Source organism: Aplysia californica, unplaced genomic scaffold, assembly GCF_000002075.1.
Source record: "Aplysia californica isolate F4 #8 unplaced genomic scaffold, AplCal3.0 scaffold00758, whole genome shotgun sequence".
Lineage (NCBI taxonomy): Eukaryota > Metazoa > Mollusca > Gastropoda > Aplysiida > Aplysiidae > Aplysia > Aplysia californica.
In genome coordinates this window covers 345,479-351,806 of record NW_004798028.1, presented here as the reverse complement: position 1 = coordinate 351,806, position 6,328 = coordinate 345,479, and the positions used below count along the sequence as shown (strand labels likewise).

Below are 6,328 nucleotides of genomic sequence, written 5' to 3'. Positions count from 1 at the left end.
AGACAGACAGACAGACAGACAGACAGACAGACAGACAGACAGACAGACAGACAGAGACAAAGAGAGAGAGAGAGAACGAACAACGGAAGACTCACTCTGGTACATGTTGGCTTGTATGATGTCTCTCAGCCTCACAGTCCATGCACTCCACGAAGACTGGCACGTCATGGTCTCACAGTAGTCAGTCCCCACACAGGATGGTGATTGGTCTTCAACTCCTGATTGTCAGTCTCCTCCCTCACACAGGACTCTCTCAAGCAAAGGGCTCCTCCCACACAGGTCAGTAATTGGTTCTCAAAGTTTGGTTGTCAGAGCCTGCACACACATGAGACTCCGCCCACACAGGTCAGTAATTTGTTCTCAATGTGTCAGAGTCCACCCACACATGAGACTCCGCCCACACATGAGACTCCGCCCACACACAGGACTCCGTCCACACACAAAACTCTACCCACGCGATTCTACACACTCACAAGTTAGTGATTGGTCTTCAACTCTTGGTTGTCAGACTCCGCCCACGCACAGGAATCCGCCCACGCACAGGAATCCGCCCACACACAGGTCTGTGATTGGCCAGCTACACTTTGATGCCAGACGACCATTGCACGATTGACGAGTTTGCAGAGCATGAAAATAACTGACCCAGAGAGAACCAGTGAAAGTTGGTTCGGTCTCTGCGATGTAGATTTTAGTGTCACTTTCAGTATCACTAAATTTGAAACCTGATTATGCTTTATTGTCTCTCTTGTATTTCTCCGATGCAATTTAAAACATACAGTCGAGAAATGAGTTTACAATTATTGTTTCCACTGAAGCCATGATTTCGTAGCTTACTTTGAAACGAATTTTCATTTTTGTTTTCTTTTTTGAAGTCATAAACAACAAAGGTCATGCTTGTTTCCTTGAAAAGACATGTCTTTCTCAGCACCAGTCCTTCTGTATATTATAATGTATATTATACCACACATCACGAAATCGTGGGCGTTTTAAACAGAATCAGCTTCTCTGAGGAATAGTGCCAAATAACGTTCAATTACAGTTTTAAATAACGCTAGAGTTGAACTGGTCTGACACATGTGCCAACGTTTCGCTCCATCATTATCATCATCTTCTTCATCATCATCATCATCATCATCATCATCATCATCATCATCATCATCATCATCATTAAGAAAAAACAAACAAATTATTTGCTTACTAAAGCGGCTCAACCGTTTCGCCTGGAATACTCTTTCAGGAGCGAATGAAAAAATGAACATAAAACGTTGACACAGTAAAATAATTAAATCTGCAGAAGGACGAGCCTCACAAAGGCGGCCTTTTAGTTAGTGCCAAGGGAAGGGGGAGAGGTTTGGCATGCCTCAGCGTGAGCCAGGTCAAGAGGTTAAATGTTGAGGAATCAATGCTCACACTTAATCTCTTTTATCATATTATGTGAGTGCCGTTGCTGTGGTAGGGTCGAAGGTAAAAGCAAATAAATTTAAAGGGCTCGACGCTATATCTAGTAAGTTTTGGAGAAGAGTGGTAATTAAATGGTTAGAATACTCTAATAAAGACACAGACTATGTCCTCTCGTTAAACGACTCTATTTTTAATAACGAATATATAATCTATAAAAATCAAACCCTCTTTTTACCATCTTGTATACAAAGGGGCATTTTAGCAATAAAGGATATAACTACCCAGGATGGACGGTTACAGTCTTTAGAAGAGTTCAGAGAAAAATATGGATGCAATCCACGTTGTGTTTTAGACTACAATATTATATCAAATGCGATGAGGAATGTGTATTTTAATGATGAAAAGGATGACAACTTTCTATTTCAGGGACACAATTGTAGGTACTATAGGGAGAAAACGTTTTCTTTTAGCATTAAGTAAAATTGAGCCACCACTGTGCATAGGTATTTGGAAAAGGAAATATGGCGTTGATATTAATGAAAAACATTGGCAAATAGTCCATCACGCTAAGGAAACACGTTTGAGAACATTAAATTGGAAAGTACTACATAATATTTATCCCACAAACATATTACTCTTCAAAATGAAATTAAAGGAATCTCAAAACTGCGCATATTGTAATGAGCCTGATTTTATAGAGCATTTTTTTTAATTGTAAGAAGGTCCAGCCATTTTGGAGAGAAATTGAGAAAGATTTACAGGTCCACCTAGGTACATCAATTGTAATTAATGAGAAAATAGTTTTACTTGGGGCAGTGAAGGGAATCGATGTAGGTCATCGGGAATGGGGGTTAACAAATGCAGCTATTGCAATCGGAAAATTAACTGTATCTAAATATAAGTATGGGAAAGCAAGACATATCATAGAAATTTATGAGAGTGAATGTAGTCTCAGACAATTGTGGGCTAAGAGCTAAAGGCTAGGCTTCCAGTCTCCATCTCATGCCACTTTTGTTTCGTCCCCGCATGAGAGCGAGTTTAGTGCAAGACTGTTATATACAGCTATGTGTGTGTGTGTGCAAATGTGTGAGTGTGTGTTTGTGTGTGTGTGTGTGTGTGGTTGTGTGTGTGCGTGTGAGTGTGTGTGTGTGTGTGTGTTTACGTAATTTAATTATGCAATGTGTACTTCTTAACATCTCTTTGCCTTTATTATACTCTTAGTCAGACTTAATGGTGCCATTCGCGGTCGCGTGTCATCACATGGGGTTAGAATAGGGAAGTAATTTGATATAACATTTCCTGCACTTAATACTAACTAGTTTGTCTTTCCATTTCATTAATAGTGGCCTATAAATGTTCTATATCTTTGGAGACGGGGACTTTTTATGCCCGTGGTGTCTGAGTTGTCGCTGGACGCAACTTCGCTTCCGGTCCTCCAGTACTGCGTGTTGCTTTTTGTGTGCATTAATGTATTGATATACTTGTGGTGAATTTGCTGATCACTCTTTAGGAAGAGGCAATCCTGTAATTCTCTGGTCGTCTAGGCATGGTTTTTCAGGCTTTTTACATGCTCTGACGACCACAGAAGTGCCTCGGGACCGGTTGCGAACGACGATAACGATAACCTGTAAGCACACAAGTTAGTCTGCTTTGACTATGAAAGTTAATTTTTACGAAGATTATTGGCCACATTCCTTTCACTGTTTTGAAAATATGATAGCATAGACTTAGGGTAACAAACACACTAGCAATGTCATCACTTAGAAGCCCCCCATGTGATTTTTCGGCCTACTTTTATTAAATGCTAGGGATGAAGATGACGAATTATTTCCAAATTTTTGGTCACTCTATGCGAGGAGTTGGGAATGAGGGTTGTGTCCTGCCCCCCAGGACAGCCTGGTGGGGATCTAGAGTAAGCACCAAACAAACTTAACACTAAGACTAACACGCTTGTCATTTCCTACATCGGAACATCATCATCGCCAACATAAATAATCATCCTCATGCTCACTATCACAATTACCATTACCGTCACCATCGCCAACAACATCATCATCATCATCAGCATTATCATCATCATCATCATCATTACCGACTCAACAATTCCCCTTTCATATAACAATCTGCACCATTACTTTCTTTTTACGTAAGCAACAAAAACGGGCACCAAAATCAGAACACGGGGGGAAAAAATCTGCAGAAGGACGAGCCTCACAAAGGCGGCCTTTTAGTTAGTGCCAAGGGGAGGGGGAGAGGTTTGGCATGCCTCAGCGTGAGCCAGGTCAAGAGGTTAAATGTTGAGGAATCAATGCTCACACTTAATCTCTTTTATCATATTATGTGAGTGCCGTTGCTGTGGTAGGGTCGAGGGGAATTCACTTTGCTGACGGGATGACTGACGGTTGGTTAATTGCTAAAAAGACTAAGTGAGACAGACAATGGACAATGGAAAATGGAAATGTTTGAGACGACTTTGGAAAGTCGTGAAGAATAAATGGGGAGAGAATGTAAGTTTGTGTGTGCGCGCGTGTATGTGTGTGTGTGTGTGTGTGTGTGTGTGTGTGTGTGTGTGTAGCACAGGCATATAACACTGTGTGTGTTCGATATGTTGGAACTAGATCTAGCTATTTTGCTGTGAATACATACCTCACTTTAGTTGTGTACTTGTATGCGTGGCACCTTCCCCGTAGCCCTTCATTTGGCTGAAATTGGATCAAATGGGACGCTCCATAGTGAATCGGAAATACGTAAGAGTACACGAGCTAGGGAATATAATGACAAGAATCTATGAGTACAGCCCTTTGTTTTTGTTTTTTTTTAAATAAAGTTTTAAAGTAAAAGTGTGAAGGAAAAAAAGTTGAGTCTAATTTATTTCTAGTTCACTACAAATAAAGAGCATTAACTAAGAGATGGATAACTCGGCTATTTGAGACCCTTTAAGAAATCAGAAGATAATTCCTGTGGCGACATCTGTATTAGATCTATAGCGCATTTGATTTCATGCTGTGGGATGGACGTTTCTTGTATACTTGTACTATGATATCCTAGACCTAGCACTCTGACGTATGCCCTGTTCGCTAAGGAAGGTAGCCTGTGCATTCTTAAACTATGAGAGTGTAGGCGTTTAGCGGGTGCTCTGGGTGAATTTTTCCTCCTTTTTTTCCTATCAAACATCTATCGTCATGATCTCCCCATCTTCTTTCGTGTTTTTACTCTCTAGTAACACCTCTAGTCTTTTGCACTTATATGGCCTTATTGTGTTGCAAGTGCCGTAAAACTCTTACTGAATCAAAACAAACTCTGGACGTCTAGAGCGCACCATTTGAGCCAATTGAAGAGCATGGAGAGAAGGTGCTACAGTTTATGCATTGGTCTACACTACAAGAGATGGTACTATGCTCTTCATCTGGCTGGGCGTAATGGCACGCCCCGTGGTTTGCTCACTCCGCGGTGCAGTTTAAAAAGAGAGTGAAAAATGGTGGCGGCCCCGTCTCAATCTCTCTCTCTCTCTCTCTCTCTCTCTCTCTCTATATATATATAATATATATATATATATATATATATATATATATATATATATATATATATATATATATATATATATATATAAAAATAAATATCTGTCTATCTATCTATCTATCTGTATCCCTTTATGTTTATATATATATATAAAAATATCTGTCTATCTATCTATCTATCTGTATCCCTTTATGTTTATCAATATTATCTAATCTACCTTATCTTATTCATCTATCTGTCTGTCCCTTTATTTGGCTTTTAATTTCTTTTGATCGCATATCCTGCTGTTAATCGTGTAAGGTACGTATAAAAGGTGGAGGTGTCACGTCATAATTATCTAGTACAAACAATTTACCTGTTGCGGAAATCCCCGTCTGCAGATTCCAAAAAATGTCATAAAGTACAAAGTCTGTCCAGTCACAAGTAAGCTTTAGAGTAAACAAAAGCTGAAAGGAATTAGCCTTGAGAAGAAAATTTTCTTATTGTATAACTGTTTTCGGGATAGCCCCCTTGTGCTTAAAAGCGACCATATAATGACAAGAATCTATGAGTACAGCTCTCTGTTTGGTTTTGGGTTTTTTTATGCTTAAAAGTATGAAGAAAAAAAGTTGGGTCTAATACGCTAACTGAGCCAAATCAACACAATTCAGATCATATTGGAAGTAGATTGTTGAGATCCTGTTTAACAAAACCAACCCGGCCTGAAAGGGATACAAAATTACCGCCCACACACACACACACACACACACACACACACACACACACACACACACACACACACACACACACACACACACACACACACACGCACACACAAATGAGGAGATGCTAAATTCACGTGGAAAATCAAACTCACGTGTGTTTCTTGCAACACAGAAGAGGGCCACTCCATTACACCACAGGCGCAGGTAAAAAATAGATGTCTACTAACAAATAAAACATATTTCGTCTCGTCGCATCGCCTGGTTTTGTACTGAATGCCACTCTGCTCTCTACACACTCGAATGCTTCTTCGGAGTTATTACACCTCACCACACGATTTACCTTCAGGAATTCCATTAAGACAACCCAGGCAATCTCAGTCCTGGAAACTGGAACCTGAACTTCCCCCCTTCCCCCTCCCTTTATTCCATCTCCCCTTTCCCCTTTTTTCATCCCTCCCCCCACCCCCACACCCCTTCCCGTCTCCCTCGGCTTCAGCTGCTCGTAGTATGACTGCATCGCAGAAAGACGCAGGTATTGATCTTCCACTCTCCCGCCCCTTCATCTCCTCTGTCTCCTCAAACAATACTTCTACCTGACTGAATTCCAGTGTTTGGTTTAATGATAATAGTTTCCGAACTGCCATTTCTATTCACATGTAGTGTGTTTTCCCTAAAGCTCCTTACTTTACCTCCTTAGATTGATT

General features: G+C 40.4%; 1 long non-coding RNA gene across 1 annotated transcript; it reads right to left on the bottom strand.

Annotated features, from left to right (window-relative positions):
• Positions 1 to 863: 863 nt before the first annotated feature.
• Positions 864 to 5,924, bottom strand: LOC106013278. Its single transcript, XR_001185303.2, has 3 exons — positions 5,777 to 5,924; positions 4,048 to 4,103; positions 864 to 1,005 (listed from the first exon to the last, which is right to left on the bottom strand). It is a non-coding gene; the product is annotated as an uncharacterized LOC106013278 (long non-coding RNA).
• Between the last annotated feature and the right edge of the window lie 404 nt (positions 5,925 to 6,328).